Source organism: Nycticebus coucang, chromosome 6 (genome assembly GCF_027406575.1).
Source record: "Nycticebus coucang isolate mNycCou1 chromosome 6, mNycCou1.pri, whole genome shotgun sequence".
Taxonomy (NCBI): domain Eukaryota; kingdom Metazoa; phylum Chordata; class Mammalia; order Primates; family Lorisidae; genus Nycticebus; species Nycticebus coucang.
In genome coordinates, this window is record NC_069785.1 from 103,531,086 (window position 1) to 103,548,328 (window position 17,243).

Here is a 17,243-nt window from a genome sequence, read left to right on the forward strand (position 1 = left end):
GGAGAAATTCAAACTGCAATAACAGACTATGTAAAAAGGAATGAGAACTCCAGGTATTGAGAGCAGATACAATAACAAAAGCAGCTTGACCATCAAAATAAACTAGACTATGCAATTCAGAGCTTAAAGCAAACGGAGATGCTCATTCCTATGACCCCACGGAGCAGGAATTCTCAAACACTCCATGTTTGCAATGCTTTAAGTAATCTCTATGCCAAGGGTCTATAAACTCAGTGCACAGAAAATTTCTGTATTTATGGGCTAAGTGTTTGGGGCACGTTTTGGTTTAGTTAGATCCCCTGTTAGACTAGAACCTGGCACCCAGCAGGCCTGCACTAGCCCGTCCACAACATCATTCTGGTTAAGCAAACACATAAGCGGACAGCAGAATGGTGTTTGCCAGGGGTCAGGAGGAGGGAAAAATGGGAAGATGTTGATGAAAGGGTACAAAGTTTTAGTTATACAAAATAAATAACAATTTCAGATCTGCTGTGCAATAAGGAGCCTACAATTAACAATATGGCATCGTGCACTTTAAAAGTTCCTGAGAGGGATAAGTGCTCTTATCACAAAAGGAAAGGGGGGGCTGGGAGGAAACTTAGAGTAATGGGTAAGTTTGTGGCATTCCCAGAGATGACAGTGTGAAGGCTTGACAGGTTTGTCAACTTCAAACACATCAAGATGTACACATCAAATATCTACAGCTTACTGGATGTCAATCATGTCTCAATAAAGCAGTTTCTTTGTTTAAAAAAAAAAAAAAAGATTCCCTTGGGTTCTAATTCAAAATGATGACCCAAGCCCATCTGTTTTACTTCCCAACCAACTGAAACCCCACTGGAAAAGTAGCATAAATGTCCCAAAAGAAAAAAAAAAAAACGTACAGCAACAGAGAGAATAGGAAGATTGGGCAAAATCAGAAGAAATTTCAATACATTTCTTGGCTACAGAAGGTAGCAGTAGATTTTCTGTGAAGATGTATTGCTGGATAAAACAGTGTGGAGACGGTTGTTCAGAATGTGCTATCAGAGAGCTGCAGGGGAAATGGGAGCCACTCAAATTCCAGAGAGGCTCAGGATTAGCATGCCACTAAACATAGGTAAGTTACCGGAAGTCTGGGTAAGAAACTATACAAATCCAATCCTCTTCCCAACACAGAATACAAAGCCCTCAGAGGTGAGCTAAAACCCCTAGCTGGTGCTCTCAAAGAAAGTCATCCTCTTTCTGGCTTTGGAGCTGCCTTCTTCTAAGGGACAAAGCCTGCCAGGCCACATGTGGAAGCCACTTGCTGGGTGTGGTGGCTCACGCCTGTTATGCCAGCACTCTGGGAAGCTGAGGCGGGTGGATTGCCTGAGTTCAGGAGTTAGAAACCAGCCTCAGCCAGAGCGAGACACTGTCTCCACACTGGGCCTTGTGGCAGGCGCTTATAGTCCTAACTACTCAGGAAGCTGAGGCAAGAGAATTGATTGAGCCCAAGAGTTTGAGGTCGCTGTGAGCATTGACACCACAGCACGCTACTACCCTGGAAGACAGAGTGAGCCTGTCTCAAAAACAGAAAAATAAAACAAAGTGAGACTCTGTCTCAAAAAAAAAAAAAAAGAAAAGAAAGTCCCTGCCTGACTTTGCTTTCAGGGGACAGGCTTGATAAAGAACATCTCTTTATACCACACAGAGAAAAACCCAACCTGGTTACCCAATCTTTTCCTCTTCAGTGTGAACTGATAACAAAAATGATGATGAAGATGAAGACAGGTAGCATTTATTGTGCATTTGCTGCCTACCTGCCACAATTCTAAAAATTTCACTAAACCATTCAATCCTCCATTCCCTGGCAGGTTAACACCATTATTGTTAAACTGTTCTGCAATAAGCAGTCAACAAAGCCAGGACTTGAAGAGGCAGTGACTGAGTTCTCAATGACCAAACCAGACTATCAGCATACAAGGGAAACTGCAGCACAGAGGAACCAAGTATCATTCACAAGTAACAGAAAAGTAAGGGGATAAGCATCTAGGACTTAAAAAATAAGGAGGTATACTCAAGGATTTGTGAAATTGTATCCTTAAAACAAGAACAGGATGCTATGAAAAAGTGAAGTCAGACAGTAAAAACAGATGAACAACGGCAAAAATACAAAATTTAACTCTAGAGGCCAGAAAATGAAGTTGAAGAGACCTTCGAGGATATCAAGCAAACTAGTTTAGATAAAGAATCTGAGAGACAAGAAAAATCCAGGAGGACAGTACAACAGAAGTCACAATGACAATTATGAAATGAAGGGAAAGAAATCTTGAAAGAAATATTAAAGAAAATCCCTCAGAGCAAAGGATTCAAGTCTTCAGGTGGTAAGGACGCCCACTAAGTGTTCAACAGAACAGATCCGTGATACAGTAGAACAATGACCACTCAAGCTGACGTGATTTTCATAGATCGGACATGCACCACACGTACGTGCTGCACAGTAGGTCTGGTTCCTTGAGCTGACCACCTCTGTAAGTCAACTGGTTTGTTACAGTCCCTTGGGTGGTCAACTGACAGAGGTTCTGTAATTTTAAAAAGATCCTTCCTTGGAATATTTCTGTAAAACTTCTTAACACCAAGAATAAAGAGTCTAAATGCTTCCTTACAAGAGAAAAAGACATCTACAAAGAAACCAGAATCAGTCTGGCACCAGGCTCTGAGGTGCTGGGAAGCACCAGATCTATAGGGCTGACTTTCATTCCAGAAATGAACCATAAAGTAGCTTCTAGAAAGTTTCCTTCTTATATTTCCATGCCTTTGAAGAAATGAAGAACTTACTCCAGCAAAACTAGAAAGAACATCATAGAATCCAGAAAATAGTGGGTCAACCAGGAAGGGCAATGTAGACCCCAGATGACCCTAGAGTCACAGGTAAAGAAGCAAAAATCTAAAATGGGAGTAGAAGGAGCCGGGCATGGTAGCTCATGCCTATAACCCCAGCACTCTGAGAGGCCAAGTCAGGTGGATCATTTGAGCTCAGGAGTTCAAAACCAGCCTGAGCAAGAGCTACACCCCATCTCTACCCAAAACAGAAAAACTAGGCTGGCTTTGTGGTGAATGCCTTAGAGACTGAGGCAAGAAGATCACTTGAGCCCAAGAGTTTGAGGCTGCTGTGAGCTATGATGCCACAGCGCTCTACCCAGGAAGACAGAGTGAGACTGTCTCAAAAATAAAATGGGAGGAGAGGACTCCAGTGTTATGCAACAGATGGTATAACAAAGAAGACATGACGGAAGCCCACTATCCTTTTCTAAACAAGAAATAGAGAAGGTGGTCACAAAATCCAAGAAAAGCAAAATGGAGCACAAAGAAATTATGATCTAAAGGTGAAGTTAAATCTATAGCCTGGTTTTTAAGCCACTGTTGGAGTACACATTTGCACGGATCCAGAAAGATCTAGAAATAGTGATCTTTTAGTGGTCTGGTTCCCTGAAATTGTATCTGCAGAGATGAAAATGTCATTCTGGCATACCGCACGGCCCAACAGTCATGGTGGTCACTGATTTTTTGAACTTATGGATTGAAATGACAGAAACTCAATGAAAAGTCACCATGATCACCAGAAAGCACATAGATGCTCACCACCTTGACACTGCAGGAAGGAAAGTTAAGCTGACACCCAGGAGCTGCGGACAGAGTAAGATGAAAGGGGGACGGAACAAGAAATCAAGTAAGTAAAAGGCACTGCCAACAAGCAAGCAAAAATAACTTCCAAATGCTGAGAACAGCAAAAGGAAGTTTTTGGTTAACTAAGAAAAATCCTGATGTTTCTTACCACAAAGACAACAGATAACTGACTTTAAGTTGCTCTTGGGTACTAGGAGTAAAGAGGAACAGCGTGGCTTCTGCTTTTTATCAGCATCTTTGTTTTTGTCTACATGTATTATTTAAGTGAAAATTTAAAATTTTGTCATCAAACTGTTACTCATCTCTCACATCACTTATTACCATGTTTTCTCACTGGCAGGCTGGCATATCTTAGTACCTAATGATATAGTTTACTGTTTTTATTGAGGCATATTCTCACCAATAACACTTTCTTTAAAAAATTAAAGGTGTGGTCACCACCCTGCATTTCATCCACCATAGCTGCGTGAGGAAATGAGATGCAGGCATTATTCAGACTGATTACAAAGTTATTTCCTCTCTCCTCTACCTCACTCTGCCCTACACAAATTGACTCTGTCTCCTCAGCTGCAGCAAAGTGACGCCACCTCACTGGAAAGGTGCCGCAGTCCTCTAAGTCACCCGATGCTAATTTGCAGTAATTACATTTAAGATTCTGATCTAAAAATCAAGAATGAATATTAATAAGGTCAGTGGCAAGGAGATATCGATGGGCAAAGCATGGGGCTTAAAATTACAAGAAAAACTGGGTGTATGGGCGGCGCCTATGGCTCAAGGAGTAGGGCGCTGGCCTCATATACCTGGGGTGGAGGGTTCAAACCCAGCCCCAGCCAAAACTGCAAAAAAAAAAAGAAGAGCCGGGTATAGTGGCTCACACCTGTAATCCTAGCACTCTGGGAGTCTGGTACAGGTGGATGGGTTGAGCTCAAGAGTTCGAGACCAGCCTGAGCAAGAGCAAGACCCCATCTCTGCTAAAAATAGAAAAACTAGCCAGGTGGTAGTGAGCACCTATAGTCCCAGCTACTCGGGAGACTGAGGCAAGAGAATCGCTTGAGCCCAAGAATTTGAGGTTGCTGTCAGCTATGACGCCATGGCACTCTGCCACAGGTGACAGAGTAAGACTCTGTCTCAAAATAAATAAGTAAATAAATAAAAATTAAAAAGAGTTTAATTGTCAAATAAGGATCACGAAACCACTGTTAAAATGTGTTTGAAAACACATTTTACAAAATGAGTGGAAAATGGAAAAAAATGAAAAGTGCTAAAATTAACAATAAGCACAGGACTCAAGATGGCTGAGGCCAAGACGATGAAAGCATTAGACATACCAAAACTTTGATTTTCACATGCCTCTCTTGAATGCTCATTGGCTGGTAAGAAAGTTTCATCCACCATCCACTCTTTTTTTTTTTTTCCCCACCATCCACTCTTAAAGAAAATGAGAATAGGGCAGCACCTGTGGCTCAAAGGGTAGGGTGCCGGCCCCATATGCCAGAGGTGGCGGGTTCAAACCCAGCCCTGGCCAAAAATTGCAAAAAAATAAAAAAATAAAAAAAAAAAAAAGAAAATGAGAATACTTAAGACATGTGAAAAGCTAGAAATAAATGTCACTTTTTAAAACTATCTAAAAGTCAAGGTATAATTAGAGAATTATTCTTTTTAAACTAGCCTTTGATGAATGAAATCTTCCGTCATTCCGCTTAGTGCATATTTCATATTTTCAGAAATGCACAGGCATGGTAGCCTGTGCCGCCGCAGGCCTCATCACCTCGTAGGTGGAGGCCCTGGGAGAACAGCTCTGTGGCGCTGCCCCAGGTCAATCCATGCCAGAGGCTAACTACAGACTTGTCTTAGAAATGCTGCTGGATAAGAATGGGAAAATGGTGAAGGGCCTGGAAACACCTCTCTTAAAAATTATTTTTTATTTAAACAAAAATAAAAAAAATAGGTGGGCACCTGTAGTCCCAGCTACTTGGAAGGCTCACGCAAGAGGATCGCGTTAATGCCAAGAGACTAAGGTTGCTGTGAGCTAAGATGACCGCCCAGGGCACTACTCAGGGTGACAGAGTGAGACACTGTCTCAAAAAAAAAACAAAAAAAAACAAAAAAAAACCTGGGGATAATTTAGGCTACAAAGAGATGATTAATAGGAAAATTTAATCTAATTCAGCCAACATTTACTGAGGTTCAGTCCACCTCGTATTAGGTTCTGTGGGAAAGTTAAATGTAAAAGAAGGCCCTGGCCGCCCTCACAGAGCTCACGTGATGGCAGTTTCCAAATATCTGACAGGACATGACACGGAATGGCAACTGAGAACTAGCACCAGTGAGAAAAAATTAACACAGGTGAACTCAGAAGAAAAACTTGTTCTTCTTGGAAGGATTTAGGCGGTGCTATTCAGGTGTTAATTCAGTTATTCATTAAAATAACATTTGAGAAGGAGCAGCTATCAATAAGAGAATTATTAGCAAAGACAAATTTGGGGTTCGGGTGGCTAACTCCCTGGTGGATTAGACAGCTTCCCAAAAGGGAAGAGGAAGTAGGACAAAGACACTATGGTTAGAGGTAAATTATTATCATTTTCTTAGCTTTTATCTAGGGTAAAGGATTTGAGATATTTGTTACATTATTCAAACACACACAAAAGCTAAACAAATGCACTCATAATGGGCCATGAAAACTTATCAAAGACCTAAGATTACAATCAAATTTTGTATTTGAAATTTTTATTTTATATTGTATCTCATTCATTTTGAGATAGGGTCTCTTGGTTGCTGAGCCTGGAGTACAAGGACAAGACCACAGCTCCTCACTCACCCTCAGCCTCCTGTCTCAGCCTCAGTAGTCATGGCTGGCTAATTTTTCAACTTCCTGTACAGACAGGGTCTTGCTATGCTGCCCAGGCTGGTTTCAAACTCCTGGGCTCAAGCGATTTTCCCACCACGACCTCCCAAAGTGCTAGAATTACAGACATGAGCTAATGCTCCAGGCCTAGAAATTTTTTTAAAAAAAGAATTAAGAAATTCTTAAATCAAGTATGAGTTAGACTAAATGAGTAAAGAGTCTGGATTTCTAGATTTCATACACTTGCCAAACTCCCTAATATATCACATAAGATACTTTTTAAAAGACAATAACAAAAGCAGAAGGGGCAAAAACTCAGGATATTGGACCTACTGAGTACATTCTGCTTCAAGAAACCACCACTGTCTTTACTTTTCCTGTTTTGCTATGGATAAGTGATGGCATTAGGAATCTACTGGATTATTTCAACTGCGCCATTCCTTCTGAGGATTCTCTGACCTACACTGCAATGGTTTCCCTAGCAGTGGAGGGGCTGAGACCTTAAAGTCCACTGATCAATATAATGGGCTTTGCAGGACACAGCACAGGTAGGCAGAGAAAAGACCATGCCCCTTAGTATCTCTTATATAATTCAAGACTAAATTTCAGTGGGGTAGGAGAAGGGAGGAATTCAAGATGGTTGATTTTCTTAGCAGAGGCTTACACCAGATCCATTCTGCCAAGAAAGTCTGGACCTGGCTCCAGCTCCCCTGCTGCCAGAGCCCTCTCATTTTAGGTTGAAGAGACCCTTTCACTTGCTAAAAATTGTTGAGGGACCCACAGATTGGTAAGAACCCATGAAGCAGAGAGGTTGCCAACAAGGTCACAGACTTGTCTTACTTGCTTACCTATGGTCTTGAGAAAGAAGTTTAAGTCAGGACCCTAGTCTGGCTCAGGTCAATAAAGCCTTCCTGAGAAGTGACAGGTGACAGGCTCCTGCGCAGCTGGTATGCTCCTGTAGTACACATGATTCCAGGAAGCCACTTGCAAGGATAATTCAAGTTCTAGGAAGAATTCATGCCATTAAAAAGACCACACAGCCCAAAGCAATCTATACATTCAATGCAATCTCTATTGAAATACCAATGTCATCATTCACAGAAATAGAAAAAACATTCTAAAATTTGTAAGAACAAAAAAGAGCCTGAATAGCCAAAGCAATCCTGAGCAAAAAAGAACAAAACTGGAGGCATTATATTATCATTCTTCAAAACATATTACAAAGCTACAGTAAGCAAAATAACACAGTATTGGTATAAAAACAGACACACAGACCAATGGAATGGGATAGAGAATTTGGAAATAAATCCACATATTTACAGCAAACTGATTTTTGGCAAAAAAAAAAAAAAAAAACAAGAACATATATTGAGGGAAAAGATACCCTTTCAATAAATGGCGCAGGGAAACCTGGAGATCGACATGCAGAAGGGAGAACCTGGATCCCCATCTCTTACCACACACAATCAACTCAAGATAGATTAAAGACTTAAACACAAGACCTGAAACTGTAAAACTACTACAAAAAACATAGAAAAAAATACTTCAGAACATTTGTCATGGCAAAGATTTTATGCCTAAGTCCTTAAAAGCATTGACAACAAAACCAAAAACAGACAAAATTAAACTAAAAAGCTTCTGCACACAAAGGAAACAATCAACAGGAGGGAAGAGACAACCAGTAGGATGGGAGAAAAAATCTGTAGAGTGTTATCCAACAAGGGACTAATACCCAGCACGTACAAAGAATTCAAATAACTCAACAGTAAAAATAATAATCCCTTTAAAGGGGGGCAAAAGGTGTAAACAGACATTTCTCAAAAGACCACATAAAAATGGCCAACACCACTTAACATTACTAAGCATTAGAGATGCAAATCAAAACCACAAGGAGATATCATCAGATGCTATTATGTTAAAAGACAAAAAAAGACAGATGCTGGCAAAGATGTGGACAAAAGGGAATTCTTATATTCCACTGGTGAGAATGTAAATTAGTACCGCTGTGAAATAGTACTGTTTCATGGAAAACAGTATGGAAAGTTTTCAAAAATCAAAATAGAATGCCCATATAATCCAGTGATCCCACTACTGGGCACCTACCCCCAGTCAGTGAATCAGCTCTGCACATAGCAGCACAGGGATGGAAACAGGAAATGAGGGTGTGGCATACTCACACAGTGAAATACTATTCACCCATAAAAAAAGAATGAAACCACATCATTTACAGCAACCTGGATTCAAGTGGAGGTCATCATATTAACTAAAATAAGGCAGGCACAGAAAGAGAAGTATCACGTCATCTCACTCACAGGTGGGGGCTAAGAAATTCGATCTCATGGAGGTAGAGAGCAGATGGATAAATACCAGAGGCCCGAAGGGTGGGGGAGGGAGCAGAGGAAATGAAGAGAGTAGTCAGTGAACACAAACACACATTCAGACTGGAGTGCAGATTCTAATGTCCACAGCACAGTGGGGCAACTACAGTCAGCAACAGGGCATCAGAGAATGTTATTCCAGGCAGCTAGAAGAGAAAACTTGAAATGTTCCTAACACATTCTATGCACATAACAAAATATTACATGTACCCCATAAATATGTAAAATATGCATCAATTTAAAAAAATTATTTTATCCATCTTACATATATGTGCTCTGCAAACATCATGTGTTATGATTAACAACCCACTATACATACAATTCTCATTTCCTCGCCTACAGAGGAGGAAACTGAATAGCACGGGCAGGATTCAAACCCAAGTGGTCTAGCTCTACAGTCCTTGCTCTTACCCTCTGCAGCCTGAGGCCCAAGTTACCAGGTTTCTGTTTACTAATCCTCAGCCAACTTCATCTCACCAAAATCTACAATACAAACGGTAAATGCAATCTCTATTGAAATACCAATGTCATCATTCACAGATGATGGCCTCTCAATCCAATCCATTGGCCTCTCAATCCAATTAATTTTTTTTTTTTTTTTGAGACAGAGTCTTACTCTGTCACCCTGGGTAGAGTGCTGTAGCATCATAGCTCACAGCAACCTCAAACTCTTGTGCTCCAGAGATCCTCTTGCCTCAGCCTCATGAGTAGCTGGGACTACAGGTACCTGCCACTTTGCCCAGCTACTTTTTTCTATTTTTAGAAGAAACGGGGTCTTGCTCTTGCTCAGGCTGGTCTCAAACTCCTGAGCGCAGGTAAAACACTTCCTTGGCATCCCAGAGTGCTAAGATACAGGCAGGAGCCACCAAGCCCAGCCTTCCAAGTAATATTTTAAAATACATACTTTTTTTTTAATGAGGAAGGATGCATAATTAAAAGTTTAGACACCAGTGCTGTCAATTAACATTGTTACTTAATATATGTTTTCATTTCTTTTCTCAGAATAATAGTATCTCAGCATGACAATAAAATGATTTGAAATTCAGTCTTTCAACAAATAATATATGCCAGGTGCTAGGCTACAATCTTCTAAGGTACAAAAAAAAAAATCAATTTGCATTTTAAAAGATGACTTTGAATCCCCTTGGAGAGACTTCCCCTCTGAGGAGAGTTCTGCACTGTTGTCTAGCTGTATTCTGAATACAGAGCAGGTCTCCAGAATCTTTGAAAATCAATTGAAAGGAAGAAAAGAATTGAGATGGCCACTGGATTCCTTTCACCACTGCAAGCATATGTACCACAATATTGAAAACAAAAATCAACAATGAAAAATGATAAATAACAAGCAGAAATATAAATTCTGGTTTTTCTATTTTCTTTCCTTATTTTCTTTCCTGAGCATCGTCCAGCACACTTGCCCATCACCACCATGGGAAGCTACTGACAAAAAGTGAATTTTTTTCTGATTTTTGAATATGTGCTCCACCTGGGTGGAAATCCCGGCTCGTCTTTTCACTTGCTGTCACCCAGAGGTTCCTTGTCACAGTTTTTTGCATCTGTGAAATGGAGACAACTGTCTCTGCCTCACAGATGTGGTGATTACAATTACGTGAGGTGGCTCAGTGCCTATAGCTCACAGGCTAGGGCGCTGGCCACATACACCAGGGCTGGCAGGTTCGAACCAGGCCTGGGCCTACCAAACAACAACAACAACAACAACAAAATACAGCCGGGGGCTTTGGCGGGCACCTGTAGTCCTAGCTATTTGGGAGACTGAAGCAAAAGAATCACTTCTTAAGCCCAAAAGGTTGCTGTAAGCTGTGATGCCAAGACACTATACCGAGGGCTCACACAGTAAGACTCTGTCTCAAAAATAAATAAATTAATTAATTAAAAAATAAAATTATATTAACATGTGAAATGTGCTTAGCACAAAACAGATGTTCAGTGAATGCTGGCTATACCAGAACCAGTGTCTAATGCAAACTTCTTACTTTATAAATGGAGACGAGGAGGCCCAAAGACAGTGTAAGACTATCCATCCAGGCCACACACTGTGCGTCCCAAGGGCTGACTGGAAGCCGCTGTTCTCCAAGCTTCACACCAGGGCTCTGCTGCCTGCATTCCACTAATTCTGGATAAATGCGACACACCTCTGGAGTTCCCTATCTTTCTTTCTGCCTTCCTAAGACCCCGATGCCTTTCTTTTGGTATGTATTCACTACCTCCCTTACCTCTTTCTCATGTTGTGAACCATACTCCAATAACAGTAGGCCAGTGTCACCACGGCACGCCCAGGTAAGCTGGGCTCTGTACTGCTCATCGACCTGAGACCTGAGTGCTGGTATGGATGGCAAGAAGATCCTGCTAGGAAATAACCACCTACAATTTATACATTTTAACATATGCACATTTTTCCTTAAAAGAAAGCAAAAGACCCACACAAAGTAATAACAATTATAGACCGGAGGTGGGGCATGACAAGAGGTGTGGGTGTTAAAAGAATGGCAGAATGTTAACAACTGTTGAAGGTGGATGACAAGCCATAGAGTTTATCTTGATATTTTTTTCAACTTGTGTATAACTTCAGATATTCCTTTATAAAGTTTTGCTTTGTTCCGTTTTTTTATTTTTTATTTTTATTTATTTAATTTTTTTTTGTAGTTTTTGGCTGGGGCTGGGTTTGAACCCACCACCTCCAGCATATGGGACTGGCACCATACTCCGCTGAGCCACAGGTTGTTCCGTTTTTTAATAAACAGCGAGGCGAAGGGAATAAGAAAGAAAGTGAATGCACAGGTCTCACGGATCTGAGGAGATGAAGCCAACAGGTAAGACAGAGAAGTACAAATAAACTCTGGAGGTATCCGCGGACTCCTCCATAATAACCACTACAACCACTTTTCCAAGTATCATAAAAACATTAGAATGAGATGTCCCTCAATCCACATTCTGAGGACGGTGGGTGCCAACACTGGTAGTAAGTAGATGGACTTGGACACACTACTCTTTCTCTCTCTCCAGTGACAAACATCCTCTTTCTCTTCTTTAATTTTTTTTGAATTTCAAAATATTATGGGAGCACAAATGTTTTTGGTTACGTGGATCATCTCTATAACTCTTGAGTCTCAGCTGTAAGTGTGCCTGTCACCCAGTGTTCACAGTACCCGCTGGCTAGTCTCTGCCCCCTGCCCGGCTCCTGGGGGCTCTCCTCTGCACAGTGCATTCATCAGGTAGTTACAATTTAACAGTGAGTCCATGTGCTTGCGCTTGTTTTTCCATTCTTGAGATACTTCATCCAGTTCCATCTGGGCTGTAACAGAAGGTATTAATTCATCCTCTCATGGCTGAGTAGTATTCCATCATATAGACCACACTTTGTTAATCCACTCATGAACTGATGGGCACTCGAGTGGATTCCACACCTTTGCAACTGTGAAATGTGCTGCAATAAACATTCGCGTGCAGGTGTCTTTTTGGTCAAACCTTCCTTTCCTTTGGGTAATGCCCAATAGTGTGACTGCAAGATCTATAGCAGGTCTCCTTTTCATTCTTTGAGGAATCACTACACTGTTTTCCATAGAAATTGCACTAATTTGCAGTCCCACCAACAGGGTATAAGCATTCCTTTCTCTCTGCATCCATACCAGCATCTCTTGTTTTAACCAGGGTAAGGTGGTATCTCACTGTGGTTTTAATTTGCATATCCCTGATGATTAGTAACACTGAACATTTTTTCATGTTTATCGGTCACTTGTCTTTCTTCTTTAGAGAAGAATATTCATGTCTTTTGCCCACTTTTTGAAAGGGTTGTTTGTTTTGTTCTTGCTGATGTGCTTAAGTTCTTTGTAAATTCTAGTTATTAGCCCTTTATCATGTTTTTTGGACCTGACCCACAGACAGGTGAGATTTCTCTTAAGAAAACAAGCTTTGTCTTGCTTAAGGAAGGCCAGGCATTTGAAGGACCAGATGTCCAGCTGAGGCAAGGATCTTGGTTCCCTGGGTCCTTACTCTCCCTTCCACCTCCCCTAGGCTGGGTTACACATTCACATCCAAGCCTGGAAGGGCTGCAGCAGCTACCTGACTGAGGTCTCCACTCCAAGAATCAAGATGAAGACAGTGAATCTTGAACCTGAAAGGAAAGAGGCCAAAGTACAAACACTGCCTTGCAGTGATTCCACTTGGTCAAGGAGTATTATTCTTGGCTCCGGGTCAATCAAAAAAGAATGGAAAACGAATACTGTCTTGCCTTCAAGGCGATCACATTCTTACAGAGAGTGCGATATAGTCCTAACTAACCAAAAGACGAGGAGATCACAGAGTTAGCAGGGATAGGGAAGGCTGCCTTCGATGGCAAGGCTTTGCAAGGGAGATGTGTGAACAGGTGAAGGAGGGATCTCAATAACATTTGACAGCCAGAAAAAAGCATTCCAGGTAAAGCACACAGAAAAGCCAGGGCTTTTTTTTTTTTTTTCTCTTTCATAAATATACAGCAACCTCCAACTCCTGGGCTTAGGCAATTGTTTTATTTATTTATTTTTTTTCCAGAAAAGAGTTGCAAACAAAGAGACGATTCCTAAGAGATTTAGACTACAATTGTTTGGGGTAGTAATTAATTAACTCTGCGGTTCTTCAGAAAATGCAAACGTAAGATAACTCAAAAATAACAAAAGAATGGATTTCTGAAGATCCACATATCTGCAACAGGCCCCAAGAAACTCTTGTCCCATTTTCAGTTCAGAAGAAATAGAGGGAAAGGCACCGGAAGGAGGCATTATGCAAATTAACACTTAATCTTGAACATACTTAAATCCCGCAAAAGTTAATTATGGTCCCCTCCTATTTTGCACATCAAGAAACACCAGTCCACATAGAGTTAGTAAGAGGTTTTGGGGAAATCATCCAGTGGAAGTGCTGAAGCAAGCAGGGATGAAAAGACCTCTGGCAGAGCATAATGCCCAGAGCCCAAAGCCTTCTGCAGGAACTAGCTGCCCTGCCTGCTGCTCTCCTGGGTGTTCAAAAGAAATCACAGGGTAGGGCGGCGCCTGTGGCTCAGTGAGCAGGGCGCCGGCCCCATATACCGAGGGTGGTGGGTTCAAACCCAGCCCCGGCCAAACTGCAACAAAAAAATAGCCGGGCATTGTGGCAGGCGCCTGTGGTCCCAGCTGCTCGGGAGGCTGAGGCAAGAGAATCACCTAAGCCCAGGAGTTGGAGGTTGCTGTGAGCTGTGTGATGCCACGGCACTCTACCTAGGGCAATAAGGTGAAACTCTGTCTCTACAAAAAAAAAAAGAAAGAAATCACAGGGTACACCAGTGATCACTCTCCAGACACAGAGAGTGACCCAAGAGCCACAGCTCAGGCAAACACAGCCCATGCTCTTAGAGACGAGTTACTCGCCCTTCACATGAACATTGGACCGTGCAGCACCAGGTTTTTCCAGAGGCTTGGTGAAAACGCTGTTCAAAAAGATAGCATGGAACCCCACAAACAGAGCTCTTACAGGGTGACAGAACAGGTGAGGGCAGAGGCTGCTTGATCTCAGCAAAACTGCCAATCCTTTAAGTTTATGTCTTAACTGCCTCTCCTTTGAAGGGCTCACCCCCCAACTCCAGAGTGTCATTCTATGGCTGACTGTCCACCTCCAGTTAAAACCCTGTGGGAGCGGCACACTCAGCACACCCAATGCCATACTCTGGATCCACATCCTGTCCCCCAGTCCTGAGCCACTCACACAACTCTCCCCTCACTGATTAACGACAACTTCAGGTTTCCTGTTGCTCAAGCCAGAATCCTTGGGGTCATCCTTGACAATGCCTTTCCCCACTCTGCACCAGCAAATTCTGTTGATTCTACTTTTAAAATATATCCAAAATCTGAGCACATCTCACCACCTCTGCTGCTACCATCCTCACCCAAGTCACCAGCATCTCGCACCTGAAATACTGTGGTCAGCTCCTAACTGGCCTCCCACCTTGTTCTCTGACATGCAGCCTCTCCTGTTTACCACCCACACAACACAGCATGATCCTTTTGAAACCCTTAGTCAGATCGCATCATTTCTCTACCCAAAGCCTCCCTATGGCTCCTTTTGTTCTAAAAGCTCAAGTCTTTTTTTTTTTCCTTTGGAGACAGGATCTCCCTCTATCGCCCTAGGTAGAGTATAGTGGCATCATCATAGCTTTGAGCCCAATCCAGATTCCATTCTACAGGTAAAGCGCATACTGATTGCCTTTTTAAAGCTACAGCCCACATGTCCTGTCTCCACTATGCCCATCACCTTGCCCTGGGTTTACATTTTTCTCCAGCATTTATTATATTCTAATAAACTATTGTTCACGTAATTATTACAATTGCCATTTTTCATTTTTCTTTTCTTTTTTCTTTTTTGAGACAGAGTCTCTCTCTACTGTTTTGGGTAGTGCCATGATGTCATCATAGCACACAGCAACCTCAAACTCAAGCAATCCCCCTGCCTCAGCCTCCTGAGTAGCTACGACTACAGGCACCCTATTTTCAATAGAGACAGGGTCTCACCCTTGCTCAGGCTAGTCTCCAACTCCTGAGCTCAAGCGATCCACCTGTCTAGGCTTCCCAGAGTACTGGGATTATAGGCATGAGCCACCGCACTTGGCCATGATTATTGTTTTTCATCCGGCTTATGAATGAAAGCGTCGTAAGAGCAGAGATTTTGTTTGTTTGTTTTGTTCTGGAATTATGCCTGGCCTTTAATGACAGGCATTTAATATTTGTTAAATAAGCAGATTCAACAGGATATGAAATGAGTCAGAAGGGGCATTTCAGAAGTAGAGCATGCCAGGTGGTTACAAGGTGCGAGGTGCGGCCACAGGTACAGGCTGTGCGGTGGTCAGGGTGGGGAAATCACCAGGAAGAGGCTTCTATGTGTGGGATACTGACACTGGACAGGACAGGAGCAGAAGGCGGAGGGATGAAGAAGACTGGGATCCAGACATGCAAGTCTCTGAGGAGCAGAATAACAGCCACCAACAGCGTAACAGACCACATATCCACATGTACTTACAAAAGTATATTTTCTCCAAATAAAATTTGAAAACCACTGGTATAATATGGACAAGTTGCACAATAATTGTTGCTGCTTCAGGCAAAGGAGAATCACAGCAAACTCTAAGGTTGGGCTGTACTACACAACCACAAGTCACTATGTGGGGTCTCCAACTGCCTCCCTCATAAACTTACAGGACCCAGGGCCCTGAAATACGGACCACCTGCCACCCTTCCTACTGGGCCTGCCCCAGACCTAGTCTGTCAGCATCTTAAAGACGCTGGGGCCTTGAGTCTGTCTTAAAAAAGGTCCTCCAGATTATTCTTACACTAAAGCCTGTGAGCACTGTTATTAGCAACTCATTTGTTTATCTACCCTACAAATACTGGATGAGCACTCACTACATCCCAGGCTGTACACTTCCAGGAGCCTGAAGTGAAGTCAGGAGCAAACCTGGGCAGGCAGGTTTCAGCTGCCCCTCCCCACCAGATAAACCACACAGTAACCCAGGGACAAGGAATCTAGGAAAGCAGAAAGGATGGGAAAAAAAAAAAAAAAGCAATGTGTGGCTATAAGAGAAAAGGCACTAAAGAGGACGCTGGGGCCTGGATCAACGGAAGAGAATGGTTATTAGAGGAGTAAATCATTACACTTATCCCAAACTAAGTTTTCAGGGATTGTTGCAGACATAAGTAAACCTTTTGTTTGTTTAGTTTGGGTTTTTTTTGAGATTCTGCCTGTGTTTAGCTGCTTGACCTCAGGCAAGTTTTCCAACCTTTTCTAACCTCAGTTAAAGTAATAAGGACAATGGGGGCGGCGCCTGTGGCTCAGTCGGTAAGGCGCCGGCCCCATATACTGAGGGTGGCGGGTTCAAGCCCGGCCCCGGCCAAACTGCAACCAAAAAATAGCTGGGCGTTGTGGCGGGTGCCTGTAGTCCCAGCTGCTCGGGAGGCTGAGGCAGGAGAATCACTTAAGCCCAGGAGTTGGGGGTTGCTGTGAGCTGTGTGAGGCCACGGCACTCTACCAAGGGCCATGAAGTGAGACTCTGTCTCTACCAAAAAAAAAAAAAAAGTAATAAGGACAATGACAACAGCCACAAGGTTTACTTGTGTCAGCAATAATCCCTAAAAACACTTTGGGATAAGGTTGGAATTCTCATCTGATTACCAATCATGATAACAGAAGCTTTAGCTAGCAGAGTTATATTTCATGTCTGAAAACTCCCTTTTTGTGAATATACCCTGAATATAGACTTCTTTATATTTTTCCCGCCAAAGTAATTGCTCACGTAACCATTTACAAAAATGTCAAGTTGTAGTGCCTGTGGCTCAACGGAGTAGGGCACTGGG

The 17,243-nt window shown here is 42.4% G+C and overlaps 1 protein-coding gene across 1 annotated transcript in view; it reads right to left on the reverse strand.

The window, feature by feature from the left end:
- Positions 1-17,243, reverse strand: part of ABHD17C (abhydrolase domain containing 17C, depalmitoylase) — a 53,623-nt gene that overhangs the window by 26,675 nt on the left and 9,705 nt on the right. The window lies entirely within an intron of this gene.